Consider the following 15,121-nt stretch of genomic DNA (forward strand, 5'->3'; position numbering starts at 1 on the left):
AGAATCGCCGAACCGAGTGGAATGGTAATAGCACATACGTAAAGTGCTGCGGCACCACGAACATGCACAGGATATCAAAGTATACAAGTACAAAGTGGTGCAGTCACCGAGCCCGTGGTCTCGGTGACTGCACTACAACGCAGCCACTTAATCCGCTTACATTTGCGATGCAAACAACTTTCCTTGAGATTGCCAGCCTGCTGCTGTCGACCGTGGCAACCATGTGTGGACATCAGTGTTCGCACTGTCTGGCATCGAATATGAACCGGGCTTCTACCCTATGCCACCCGCAAACTGCTCATCATCACTGAATGTAATGCCAGAGGAGCTGCTATCACCGGAAATTACCGTTCCATGGGCGGCCACATCGTCATTGGCAACAGCACCACCATCATCATCAGTTTCACCCACTGATACCACTTCCATGGGCTCGGTGACTGTGCCCCAACGCAGCACCTTCATGCACACACCTTTGCGAGGCACATATCTAAATCGTAAGTCTTCTTCATTAAAAAATCAAGCGAATATTCGCTGGTGCAGCTTCCCAGCCCGCACTGCTGTGTTGCTGTTGCCGTTGAGTGCGCTCATGTAATTCAGCCATTGCTGACGTCGAATCTAACTCTGATGCTTAGCGGAATAATGCTGTAATGGCTCAGCTAAGAAGCTAAGTGCTGGCCAGACAAAGTTTATAACAGAGATACAGAGCTTCTAAGAGCAGCTAAGCCCAACGGATAAAACCATATCAGATTTAAATGAATGGCCAATCTTGAAGCTCATTACGAAACACTTCTTGCCCCAGAAAAGATATAGAAATTGCAGACTCACATAGTCAGCATGGCTAGGCATCCTCAGGAGCTAGAAGCACACCTAGTTGACGCTGAAAACTGGCCGCGCCGGAATAACCTTCTTTTTATGCCATCGCCGACTCCTCTAGCAATAAAACGTGGCTCGAGCTTGAGAAACAAATTATTAATATTTGTCGCAGCAATCTTGAAACAACAGTGCATCCTAACGACATAGAGCACATCGTCTCGGTAATCATTCAGTTGATTGAATACGCCAGATAATCGTGAGATTCTTACTTTGCAGAACCCAAAACGCACTTTTGTCGAATGGCCGTAAATTGAAAGATATGGTTGGCTCGTGTTCACAGAAGCTGTTGCATCTGTGCTTCGTGAACTCACAGTTCGATGCAGCGAAAGGCGCACCATTAGCGGGTCCGCGACTCTGTTGCAGAAGAACTTCAGTTTGACCTAGTTGGTGTTTACTGCATAGCATATTGACCGCAAATAAAGACGGGGACAGCGGAAGAGAGCACATAAACGACACGGGCTGGTTTGTTTGGTGTGCGGCGTCCTGCGGCCCTTTCGCTTCGGCGAAGTTACAAGCATTTTGCTCCGGTACCGTAGCGTCTTGGGCAGTAGTGTCCACTGGCATTCTTTCCTTAAGCTGAGTGCGTCACAACTCAGCTTAAGGAAAGAATGCGAGTGGCGGAGTTCCCTGCGTGCTCCGCGAACGTGCCGAGGCGTTCTGCTTTACGCTGGCGGATTTCTCACAGGACCAAGGCGATATTGTTGCCTTTCTGCGCCACTTAGCGCAGCACTTCTATTCGTTGGTGCCATCGCAAGCGAAGCAGTATAGGCGACGTGTAAGCACTGCTGATGCATGTTGAAGCCGCACTCAGTAGGCGACGAGGCGTCAGAGGCTAATGTGACGCAAAAGTCAAACCATGTGTGTAAACTGTGTGGTCACCTCATCAGAAAACCTACGCCACCTACACCAGGCTACAACCCGTTGCAGCCACCGTTGCTCTGAGACTATCGAAGCGCTCGCTGTCGGCGCTCGTTAGTGTCTTGATGCACTACTTCGCTCCACCGATCCTGGCATCCCTGTCAAGAGAGAGCATATTTTACACGTTCGTGCCGACGTCATATCCGTTACAGGAAGTTGATGGAGGACCCGGAGTAAAGCACCTTAGTGTTATAAACACAGACTACAGTATTGGAGAGGACTTCACAGGCTCCGTTCGACACGCGCGTAAGTAGCTACTTACATTTGCAAGCGCACGTTCTGACAAAAACTCCTTGCGATTCGAAACACTGCACATCGAGTAAAAATGGCCTACATTTGATGCATCATGCGATGCCGTTAAGCAAATAGCATAGCAGTCACCCCGTCATCCAGAATCCACAAAACGCCTACCCGCTCCACCCTGCAATGTTCTCTTGCATTCCTTAATATTCTGTGACATCCGTTGCCTCCTCCCAAAGAGTGAACTGATAAAATATCATTTCGTCATCCAAGAGCAACGTCCACATGCTAACAAAAATATTACTAACCAGTGACGTAACAGACGCTGAAGCTTTAACTGATTTATCCCAATGTCCACGTGTATCAAAACAATCGAAAATGCTAATGCGGGAGGGGGGGGCGAGTTCTTGTTGCCATTCATTTGGCCATATCATGTTCTCTAGTTAATATTGGAACCGCTATCGAATCTTCATGGTGCAGCTATCTCTCCCCGTCACAGTGCGGCTTGGTGTTTCTTAGGCCCCCGCGAACTAATCCAGACTTCCCACGTTATCTGAATAACACCATTTAGATGTGTTTCCATTTACCCAAATGCCTGCATTCTTTTTGGCGATTTTAACTATCCGGACATTGAGTGGCAGAACAAAAAAACTTCCACATTAACATGACGAACAGAAGCGAAAAAACTTTATCGATGTTAGTATAAACTTTAACCTCACGCATTTAGTCTCTCAAACAATCCCTGTGTCACGGAAAGCAGCAAATACCCTCGATCTGATATTCAGCAATGGCCCGACAATCATCTATCAGTTGCCTACATGAACTCAGCGACCACAAAGTCATATATGCTATATGTTCATTCACTTGAACTCCAAAACAAATGTCCCAAAAATCAAGACGCCTCTACAATAAGCGCAACTGTAATGCAACAGCTGAAGATCTCAACGCATTTTCCCGAGCACGAATCCGATTGCGCACTCGCTCAGTTCATGAAAACTGGTTCATCTTCAAAAACAAAAATAAATCATCTTACTAATATGTTTATCCGGAACCTTGCCTTTCACACTAATGGCAACAAACCCCGATTTATACGGCGCATAAAACAACTTCAAAATAAAAAGAAACGATTGTTTTGCGCGTCAAACACATCAACACACAGGCTACATGGGAAAAATACTTCGATGGCAGAAAATCCTTCTTACTCTTTCTTTCTCCTTTCTTTCTTTCTTTCTTCCCTACTGAACTTGACGCGACTTCACGTTCACCATCCTTTACCTTCGAAAAGTTCATGCCGGCGGCCATCTTTTTCAGAGAGGTTATTTCATCCATAATTCCGTATATGAAGCTTATTCTTCAGCTGGTATGGCGCTTATTAACTCCTAAAAAACGGGGAATTAATTTGTGAAGCCTGTTTATGTCTCATTTTTTCTAAGTCATTCTCCTCATTAATTATGCCAGTTGATTGAAAAACAGACAAGGCCATTACTGCCTTCAAACCAGGCAACAGAGACTAACGCATGAATTACTGCCCCACTTCAGTAACTAGTGTGCCTTGTAAAATTGTGGAAAACGTTCTCTGCTCACAAGTTATAAGGGTTGTGAACTCTAAAGAATTTTTTCATCATTCACAACATCCGTTTCGTGAGGGTCTCTCTTGCGAAACCCAACTGGTGCTTTTCCTTCATGACTTGTGAACTAATCTTGATTGTAACATGCAAACCGTCTACATCTTCATGAATTTTGCGAAAGCTTTTGACAAGGGCCCTCACCGCCATCAGGTGCTAAAGGTTTCGAAGCTGAGCATACATCTCAAGATTCCTAAATGGATTTAAGAGCTCTTAACTAAACGTTCACATCTTGTATGATGCCAGGGTTAGCGCAAAGTATGAGGTCTATTTCATTGCTAGTCTCGCCGTTCGCGCTGCTCCACGTCCACTTTGGGCTATCCCTCTTGCGGAAGAAGGTATTCATTATCCTCATATTATTATGTACCGCAAACTCTACTAATAACTCTCCCCTGATATTCCTAGTGCCTATGCCATATTCCCCTACTGCCTTGTCTCCAGCCTGCTTTTTGCCTACCTTGGCATTAAAGTCGCCAATTAGTATAGTGTATTTAGTTTTCACTCTACCCATTGCCGATTCCACGTCTTCATAGAAGCTTTCGACTTCCTGGTCATCATGACTGGATGTAGGGGCGTAGACCTGTACAATCTTTACTTTGTACCTCCTATTAAGTTTCACAACAAGACCTGCCACCCTCTCGTTAATGCTATAGAATTCCTGTATGTTACCAGCTATATTCTTATTAATCAGGAATCCGACGCCTAGTTCTCTTCTCTCCGCTAAGCCCCCGTAGCACAGGACGTGCCCGCTTTTTGGCACTGTATATGCTTCTTTTGGCCTCCTAACTTCACTGAGCCCTATTATATCCCATTTACTGCCCTATAATTCCTCTAATAGCACTGCTAGACTCGCCTCACTAGATAACGTTCTAGCGTTAAACGTTGCCAGGTTCATATTCCAATGGCGGCCTGTCCGGAGCCAGTGATTCTTAGCACCCTCTGCTGCGTCGCAGGTCTGACCGCCACCGTGGTCAGTTGCTTCACAGCTGCTGGGGGACTGAGGGCCGGGGTTTGATTGTGTTGTTCATATAGGAGGTTGTGGCCAAGTACTGCACCAGGGTGGCCAATCCTGCTCTGGTGAGGGAGTGCGTTACTGGTTCTGATCACCGGGATCAGGCCACACTCCAGGCCTGCTTATGCAATTTTATCAACACGCGGATTTTTTGTTTATACCGGTGGAAAATTGCCGGCACCGGGATTCGAACCACGGACCTCTTCCACGCGAGGCGGGTGTTCTACCGCTACGCCACCGCTGCACCTTCCAAGCCGACGTGCTCGGCAAGGTGCGCTGCAGTGACCACAGGATGGTAGAGAGAGAGAGAGAAGGGAAGACAGAAAGGCAGGGAGGTTAACCAGACTGAGTCCAGTTTGCTACCCTACACGTGGGGAGGGGAATGGGGAGTGAAAGAGGAAGAGAGAGAACTTAAGTGTAGGATGTCTATAGCCGGGCACTCAAGTCCGTTGCCCTCAGGTAGCGAAAAAGCGCTCGAACGGCTTTCTGGGCCAAGGAACTGTGAGGCCAGGCTCCCAAGATCTTCGCTTCCGTAAATGGCCTGTCATCCAGTCTATTTAAGGCACACTGGAGAGTCTCACGTTGATTATCGAAGCGAGAACAGTGGCACAGAAGGTGACTGATGGTCTCTTCACACTTGCACTTAGCGCACATTGGTGAATCCGCCATTCCAATACGGTAGCTGTAGGAGTTGGTGAATGCTACTCCTACCCGCAGCCGACACAGCAGTGTTGCGTCACGTCGTGGAAGGTTCGCTGGTAATGTAAGTTTCAGTGAAGGGTCGAGGCCGTGTAAACGACACTTAGAGTTCTGTGGTGTGTGCCAGCAACCTAACGTGATTGCACGAACGAGACTGCGAAGCTCTCTTGCAGCGTCGACTCTGGATAGAGGTGTAAGGAGTGTCGGTGAGCCAGCCTGGGCACGTCGGGCAGCGTCATCGGCGAGGTGATTACCAACGATGCCACAGTGTCCCGGCAGCCACTGAAATATGATATCATCACAGGATGGTAAGAACTCGTATTAGCCTAGACCTGAGAAGGGAACGGAAGAAACTGGTACATAAGAAGCCGATCAATGAGTTAGCGGTAAGAGGGAAAATAGAGGCATTTCAGATCAAGCTACAGAACAGGTATTCCGGTTTAATTCAGGAAGAGGACCTTAGTGTTGAAGCAATTAACGACAATCTTGTGGGCATCATTAAGGAGTGTGCAATGGAAGTCGGTGGTAACTCCGTTAGGTAGGATACCAGTAAACTATCGCAGGAGACGAAAGATCTGACCAAGAAACGCCAATGTATGAAAGCCTTAACCCTACAGCTAGATTAGAACTGGCAGAACTTTCGAAGTTAATCAACAAGCGTAAGACAGCTGACATAAGGAAGTATAATATGGATAGAATTGAACATGCTCTCAGGAACGGAGGAAGCTTAAAAACAGTGAAGAAGAAACTAGGAATTGGCAAGAATCAGACGTATGCGTTAAGAGACAAAGCCGGCAATATCATTACTAACATGGATGAGATAGTTCAAGTGGCTGAGGAGTTCTATAGAGATTTATACAGTACCAGTGGCACCCACGGCGATAATAGAAGAGAAAATATTCTAGAGGAATTCTAAATCCCACAGGTAACGCCGGAAGAAGTAAAGAAAGCCTTGGGAGATATGCAAAGGGGGAAGGCAGCTGGGGAGGATCAGGTAACTGCAGATTTGTTAAAGGATGGTGGGCAGATTGTTCTGGAGAAACTGGCCACCCTGTATACGCAATGCCTCATGACCTCGAGCGTACAGGAATCTTGGAAAAATGCTAACATAATCCTAGTCCATAAGAAAGGGGACACCAAAGACTTGAAAAATTATAGACCAATCAGCTTACTGTCCGTTGCCTACAAACTATTTACTAAGGTAACTGCAAATAGAATAAGGAACACCTTAGACTTCTGTCATGCAAAGGACCAGGCAGGATTCCGTAAAGGCTACTCAACAATAGATCATATACACACTATCAATCAGGTGACAGAGAAATGTGCGGAATGTAACCAACCCTTATATATAGCTTTCATTGATTACGAGAAAACGTTTGATTCTGTCGAAACCTCAGGAGTCATGGAGGCATTACGGAACCAGGGTGTAGATGAGCCCTATGTAAAAATACTAGAAGATATTTATAGTGGCTCCACAGCCACCGTAGTCCTCCACAAAGAAAGCAACAAAATCCCAATAAAGAAAGGCGTCAGACAGGGAGATACGATCTCTCTAATGCTATTCACAGAATGTTTACAGGAGGTATTCAGAGACCTGGATTGGGAAGAATTGGGGATAAAAGTTAATGGAGAATACCTAAGTAACTTGCGATTCGCTGATGATATTGCCTTGCTTATTAACTCAGGGGACCAATTGCAATGCATGCTGAATGACCTGGAGAGGCAAAGCAGAAGAGTGGGTCTAAAAATTTATCTGCAGAAAATTAAAGTAATGTTTAACAGTCTCGGAAGAGAACAGCAATTTACAATATGTAGCGAGGCACTGGAAGTGGTAAGGGAATACATCTACTTAGGGCAGGTAGTGACGGTGGATCCGGATCATGAGACGGAAATAATCAGAAGAATAAGAATGGGCTGGGGTGCGTTTGGCAGGCATTCTCAGATCATGAACAGCAGGTTGCGATTATCCCTCAAGAGAAAAGTCTATAATAGCTGTGTCTTACCAGTACTCACCTACGGGGCAGAAACCTGGAGGCTTACGAAAAGGGTTCTACTCAAATTGAGGACGACGCAACGAGCTATGGAAAGAAAAATGATAGGTGTAACGTTAAGGGATAAGAAAAGAGCAGATTGGGTGAGGGAGCAAACGCGAGTTAATGACATCTTAGTTGAAATCAAGAAAAAGAAATGGGCATGGGCAGGACTTGTAATGAGGAGGGAAGATAACCGATGGTCATTAAGGGTTACCGAATAGATTCCAAGGGAAGGGAAGCGTAGCAGGGGGCGGCAGAAAGTTATGTGGGCGGATGAGATTAAGAAGTTTGCAGGGACGGCATGGCCACAATTAGTACATGACTGGGGTTGTTGGAGAAATATGGGAGAAGCCTTTGCCCTGCAGTGGGCGTAACCAGGCTGATGATGATGATGAACTAAACGTTCTCAGTCAATCGGAAGGGTATGTCCTCGGTCCTCCCTTTTTCTTAATACATATTAACGACTCACCCCTGCATGTTTCCTGTAGTATCCTAATTTTAAGTGACGATTGTGTATTTTACCGTACCAGTACTAAATGTCATGACCAACATATCCAGCCCGCCATATCGGGAGAGCGTGCTGAATTGATGCAGGCGCTACTTAGAGTCGGTTGGTGCAGGAAAGCGGTAATTGGCGTTCGTCTTGCAAAGGACATAAAATAGGCAGATTATTATTATTATTATTATTATTATTATTATTATTATTATTATTATTATTATTATTATTATTATTATTATTATTATTATTATTATTATTATTAGGTTGATGTAACGATTGGCTAATGTCCCTCAACCGTCTCCAATGTAAATCCATGTGTTTCTTCATCACAAGCCCTCTCGCTTCGATTATTGAATTTATAACACTTCGACAGACCATTTACAATCATATGCCTTTATGGTGGCACGCTCATATGAGTAACATAATTTCAGCATAGGACAAAACACTCGAGTTAGCCAAACTCTTAGCTAGTTGGTTCATGACATAAAAACAAAGTTACGGCGCTAAACAAACGAGAACCATGTGGTGTCTCACAACATATACTTAGCACCCGTCTATGTCGGTTGAGACCCAAATTAGAACATGCATCTGCCATCTGGCGCCCGCATAAAGCTCATCTAATCCCTCCACTGGCAGCCCTTCAAAACCGTGCCGCCCGACTAATTCATTGCTCGCATTCTTCCGACGCGAATATTTCATCTTTGAATGAAGCCTTCCGAACACCGCCCCTATCCTATCATCGCCACATTACTTGCGTCGCCCCTCTTTCGCAAGCTTTTTTTATTGTTCTCTCAATCAATCACCGTATGTGACGCGCGAAGCACGCATATCCTACCGCAACAGTCATCTACTTCAAGTTGCCCGCCCGCATTCGCACAATACTGTTTTCTACTTCATTATTTCTTAGAGCGGCTACTTACTAGAGCGGCCTACCTTATTACAACGCCTTAATCGCTTCATCATCTGTTTTCCAAGAACGCGCAACTGATCATCTTCAATGTGAAAAAATATTTGCTGTTTGTTTTTTTAATTTGAAATGTAATCCTGCTACTTATCTAACACTCTGTGAATTGGGGACCCTTAAGGAAATAAAACCTAACCCAAAATAGATACGAAATGTCCTAATTCAATTTTGGATCCGTATTATCCGCGCACCATCGACCGCGGTGGCATGACATTATTTATGTTTGCGCCAGTCATGCTAAACATGATGATCTGTGGGTTGTAAAACCAACTACGGTCAAATATCTTTACTGCAAAGCACACATAACCTAATTTCTCAAATTTACGAATATTTCGCAAATCCCTATAGATTGCATATGTTTTCAATGTAAAAATAATTCAGAACTACAAATTTCAGTACAGCGCATATATCAGAGTATGGCACGTAATTTATTTACACGTCTATACCCGACGAACACCAGTATTAGGAATTTGGCTAAAAGTAACTGCGCCTCAACTCTCGCGTGAAACAGAAACGGTGAGTGCAGTAGCTATCGTCATCCCCATGTCGAGTGCCAAATGCTCCACTGCAAACTTCACCAAGAACTTCACCACAAAGCTGTGGCGAACTTCGCGCGAAATCCAACGATGAATGCAGCTAGTGACGATGCCAAGAAGAAGCGAAAGTAGCTTTCGCTGAAGGACAAATTTGACGTATTCCATTAAATCTACCCAGCGAAAAGGCAGATCGACGTGTGCAGACAGCGTGGCATTGATCCATCGATCGTCGCAACCATTTTGAAAGACCAAGACAGGCTTGTCAAGCTTCACCGGGAGTCGTAACTCGCTACTACAAGGAAACGGCTGCGACTGGGAAACTTTCAAAATGTGGACCAAGCGTTCTTCCTACTTTCAAAGATGCCAGAATGCAAAACGTGCCAGTGTCTGGCCCAATGCTCCAAGAAAAAACACGCGAACTTGCCTGATGCGCTTGAAATATCTGGGTCCGACGTCAGTGCGGGTTGCATTTTTTGTTTTGTTTCCGCCAATGAAACAGAATAATGTGGCAGGCAGTCTCGGGCGCAGAAAAAGCTGCTTGCAGAGAAGGCGCGGATTCCTGGCACAATGATCGCTTTCTAGAGGTGGCTGAACAGCAATATGAAGCGGATGTTTTCAACGTGGACGAGAGCGCATGTTCTTATCAGCTACTGCCAGACCAGATGGTGCACTTCAAAGGGCAGCAGTGCAAAGGAGGGAAGAAGTCGCATCTTCGCGTGGAAGTCTTGCTCTGTTGCAATGTAACAGGCACGAAGGAACTTAAACCGCTCGTCATAGGGAAGTACGCGAAGCCTCGCTGCACGAAAAACGTCATGTCGGTACCGTGCGACTACCGCGACCGCGCAGCACTAGCGGCAGTGGACCTGACAACCGAGGAGATTGTCAACTGCGTTCGCGACGTCTCCAGTGACGATAACGACCCGATCGGAGATGAGTGCGGGTCATCGAACACAGAAGGTCAGATGGTGTCTAACAGTGATTTTTTAGTGCGAATGAGCAAAGTCCGCATTTTCATCACTTGGTACAATGTTATTGGTTCAATGACGTACACGATCAGGTAGTGCGCAATGTGGAAGATATAGACGCATTCCTAATTGGTCGTGCGTGCTGCACACGACAGATGAAAATCACCGATTGATTCAAATAACACATTAACTTTTTATCTTGCTTGTCTCGACTGCTTACCGGCTGATGCTTTCGTTGAATTTAAATTGAAGCGCTTCTGCCAATTGTACGCTGCCTGGGGGTCTCACTCGCCGAATGCCTTCCAAATTCATTATGATGTGCTCAGTGGTCTGCGCATGTTTGCTTACCCTGTACTTGATTGCGAAGTTTCTTGACCTCTTCCTCCATTCACTGCGCCCACTTTTGAGATAGAAATATGGATATTTGACGGTAACGTCAGTTCACCCCGTGGTGGGGTGCCAGGCGCCGCTAGCAGGCCACGCGCGTTGCGCATGCATTTGTTCCCCGTTCCCAACTAAACAGGAAAGGTCCATAAATAGCTTCAAATATCACGACTGTACATTTATCTGCCCGTGGCGACCCGTCTCCGCTTGTTCACGCACAAGGAATGTGAAGATAAGAGCGAAGAGCTTCTTAAAAGAAGCGGAATAGCGGATTTTCCGCTTAATGTCATGCAGCCGCTTAATGAAGCAGTTGCGTCAGGCGCACGTAATTCAAAGATATTTGCATTGACACAACTCTTGAGATCCTGCCCGTAGTTGTCGCCACTTTTGTAGGTGGCGACAACTACGGGCTTCTACACATTTCCACATTCTACACTTCTACACATTCAACTATAGGTGGCAGCACCGTTGCCGGGTTATTGTGGATAGGTGGTTGACGGCGCGCTTTGAAATTTAGGCGTCGGGCGCTTCGCTGGGAAATATTATGCCCAATTTTCTGGTAATGAAATGCTCTGACTGCAGCGAGCTGATCTTATATTGTCCTCCAATGCCTCATTTTTGCACGAAATAGGCACAGCATCATCCATTTACTTGAAAGATGCGCAAACTGTCATTCAATGCGGTACTGCCACTCACCCACGCAGTGTCTGTTTCGGCACTTTCTCGGGTCTTTTTTCTATGTCTCGCTTGCGTTAAGCCTAGCCTGTTGATATTGTTGCGCTACTTATTAATACTGCATTCTGTGCGAATCTTGCCCAGGTTTCAAAACGAATATATTCCTGTACAACGAAGGTAAAGTAGCAAATTATTGCGCACTCTACAACACCGATTAATGCGCCCGTTACAGCTCCTTTCTTTGTCTTTTTTTTCTTTGATGTGAAAGGCAGTCATTGAGTTCAATTAGTTAAGCTAGAGCACTGTGACAGTACGTTTGCGTAGGTTCATCAGCTTGGTTTAGACGAGATTATTTTGATCGCCCTCGCACAGTTAAGGGCACGACAGTTGTCTAACGAAGTTGTAATTATATGAAAGGACAAAATCATTAGGTAGTTTCATTTGAGCTAATAGTGGTCACTGCCTTGCATCAAGCAGACAGCACCACACTGAAGAACGACAGGAAATAATAGCTAGCTATCAACTCAAGGATATGGCGTACTCCGTCTAGAGGCGGCAGGGTCAGTCATGAAATCCGCATTATTGCAGATTTTAGCCTTCCTTTATGGTAGCTAATCAAGGTACAAAAGCACATGACTTAATTGCGAGGCAAAATTAGTTCACCGTAGTGGCATCAGAACTACGACATATTAAAAGAACATCTGTGGTCGCGTTGTCACTAAGCGAGAGTCATGCGATTACAGAAATTGTCATAATGCAGTTATCGAAATATAAAGTGCTTGACGCGATATTATGCGAGTACACGCTGACAACTCTATTTTGGACTGCTCAGACATGTTCACACCACCCCGTTCATGTTTCGTGGCATCGCAATGTTTTCGTAGTGATCAACACACCGTGACGAGACACTAACGCGTGGTATTCACGTCTCGCTGCTAGTACTTCATTTATTTAAAACGAGATAAAATGCTGTTTTGTGATGTTTTCGAAACACGAAGTCATAAAAAAATTGATATGATTGTAGCGATCAGAATATGCTCGCGGATCACTTTCTGCGGCTATGAAGTGAAAGCTGCAGGCGCGTGTTTGCTGCTCATGTGTTGCCGCGCCAAGTACTCCGGCAGCGTTTGACAATGCTTTTAGTTGCTCGGAACAGACGCTGAGTCGACGGAGCTTCTACGTGCGACGGTTTGGCGTTTCATCAGAAACGGAAGGAAAAAAAATTTCAGTGCCCTTCTTCTCTCTGAAGAAGCATGACCAGCGAAGCTGTGTATGTGGGCCCCTTAATGGCAAACAGCACCTCCACCCCCGGTCGGCTGAGCATGGCACTATCTTTGGGATCGGCGAACGTATGGGACGTGCTTAGCGCCTGCTTCCCCTCCGATTCTAGTCGACCCGACATTGCACAATCTTCGGGATCGGCCCACGTATGGGGAGTGCTTAACAACTTATTCACGTCCGGCGCAGGTCGGCCCGGCATTGCACCATCTCCGGGATCGGACTACGTATGGGGAGAGTTTTTTGTTTACAACGTCTCGAAAATTTCCATGGATCGTAGAGGTATACAGCTTCGCTGTAAAAGTTTCGAATTAAGCGAGCTTTTACACTCAGTGGTGAGTTCTGTCTTATTTAAATGTTGCTAATAAGGCGTTTATGTTTTCACTTCCCCGGCCTAAACTAACGTGGATTAAAACGCGGGACTCTCTTCAAAAGCGCTTTCACATCTAAGCGCTTTGCCTGCGTAGCATTCGCTTGATGTCTGCAATGTTATACCATTCATACCATTGTTATACCATTATACAATTCAGGTGAATAATAAGACTGCATGATGAATATTATATGCAAAGCATGCCAAAAGGAGATTTGCACGCGGCCGGACCCCGGCCGAAACGTCAATAAACCGCTTCATACGCGCGTCTACTTCACTGTATATATATATATATATATATATATATATATATATATATATATATATATATATATAAAGATATGCGTGAAGTCATAGAAAACTGTAATTTTACCCATTGATGGCTGATGCAAATCAGGTGGCAGATCCTGGAAATTATTTCGCATTTCTTTTTTGTTTCAACCAAGGAAAACCAATGTTGCGCTACCTGAAGGGGACCTCTTCGCGAGCCTCTTACACCAGCTGCCATACTCGTCACCGGCACTTTGCCACAGTCAACGCATTATGTACGTGCATCAAAGTGAGTAGTCTGATATATTCAATTGCTTGTTGTAGTGTGTCATATGTTTAAAAAGAGAAATGCTTGAGCCAGTAGGTCGTACTTCAAAAGGCCCAGTATGTGTTTTGTGTTTCTGCTGTATTCATTTTATTTCTCATGGTACACTTCAAAGCTGTGCCGTTTGCTTCATTCTGTTCTTTTGCACGTTAGCCAGCACGACGCTATAAAACTATCATAAGGACCAATCACGTTTTTCTTAACAGTGTGACCAGCTTGGTATCGTTCGTTTACAAAGGACAAAAATATATGGATACTGTACTTTGTCTCTTTTTAACATTTGCTTTTTCGCAGAAGGACAACACCTATCTTAAAGGCCGACCAGGTCCAGCGAAAAACATTGTTCAGTGCCTCGCCTGACCCACCAGCAGAACACAAGAAACAGTACAGCTTTTCAGTAGACCATTGTTCCCCGAGGAGGCTTCCAACATTGGTACGGGCAGTGAAAGCGGCCCTTGCAGCTGGAGCAATTTTTCTGCAGGACATTTACAAATACCTTACTAATACATTCTCAACCAAGATAACTTCTTTAGTCTAACATTACAGCAAGCAAAGTCACCCGATTTGTGCAAGCACAGGAAATGATCGATAACTGCGTCAATTGCACACGCCGTGCACGCAATGGTGCACAGGCCGAGAAGAATGGGACCACGTGACGTCAGACCTCTGCTCAGAACTGCGCTGTGGGCGTGCTCCGTACAAAGCGCTACCATGGCTAGGGGCATTGTGGTGGAAAAAACAGCAAGAGTGACCTGAGAGTCTTGCATAGGCCACCGAAAGCTTCAACACAGTGGCCTTATTATATCAGAAGACTACCCATGCATCGGGGCTAGCCCAGATGGTCTAGTTAGCTGCGACTGTTTTATAATTTTAGAAATTCTAAATGTTTTAGAAATTCAGTGTCCACTTAGCTTGCAAAAGTTCCAAGTAAATGAAATTAGCGGCGACAATGAAAAGTTGTACCTGAAAACAAGGACATATTACTGCCAAGTGGCAAGTCAAAATGCGAGTGTGCAAAGTTAGCACCGCTTATTTTTTTTTGGTTTCCAAGATGCTGCCAACTTTGCGTTACTTTTTGTGCACTTCGATGTGCTTTTCTTTAATTTTGATTTTGTAAAGAGATCTGGTGTATTCATTTTTGTCTAATGTGCTACCACGCATTGTTTACGAAATTTCTCTAACGTAAGCCATAAGCCATAGTCATCAGTGTTAATTTGTACAAAAGCCATTGGCACAAAGGAAATATTGTGCGAATTCTATGACATCGCCTTCATTCTGTTTCATGAAAGTGCATGGGCATGTGCCGGCAACGGCGTTCCCTCTCCATCACAGTGATCAATGCACGCCCCTTCGCGGCGCATGCAGCAGGTGCTTGTCACGACCACATAGTGAGGATATGCTCTGTACAGCAGTTTTAGGAGACTTGAATGGAACATGATTTGTCAATACAGGTGG

The 15,121-nt window shown here is 45.2% G+C and overlaps 1 long non-coding RNA gene across 1 annotated transcript; it reads left to right on the top strand.

Annotated features, from left to right (window-relative positions):
* The first annotated feature begins 406 nt into the window (after positions 1-406).
* On the top strand, positions 407-14,812 carry LOC139050065 (uncharacterized). The gene is made up of 3 exons (XR_011508764.1): positions 407-494; positions 13,518-13,630; positions 13,961-14,812. It is a non-coding gene; the product is annotated as an uncharacterized lncRNA (long non-coding RNA).
* The last annotated feature ends 309 nt before the right edge of the window (positions 14,813-15,121 follow it).

Source organism: Dermacentor albipictus, chromosome 9 (genome assembly GCF_038994185.2).
Source record: "Dermacentor albipictus isolate Rhodes 1998 colony chromosome 9, USDA_Dalb.pri_finalv2, whole genome shotgun sequence".
Taxonomy (NCBI): Eukaryota; Metazoa; Arthropoda; class Arachnida; order Ixodida; family Ixodidae; genus Dermacentor; species Dermacentor albipictus.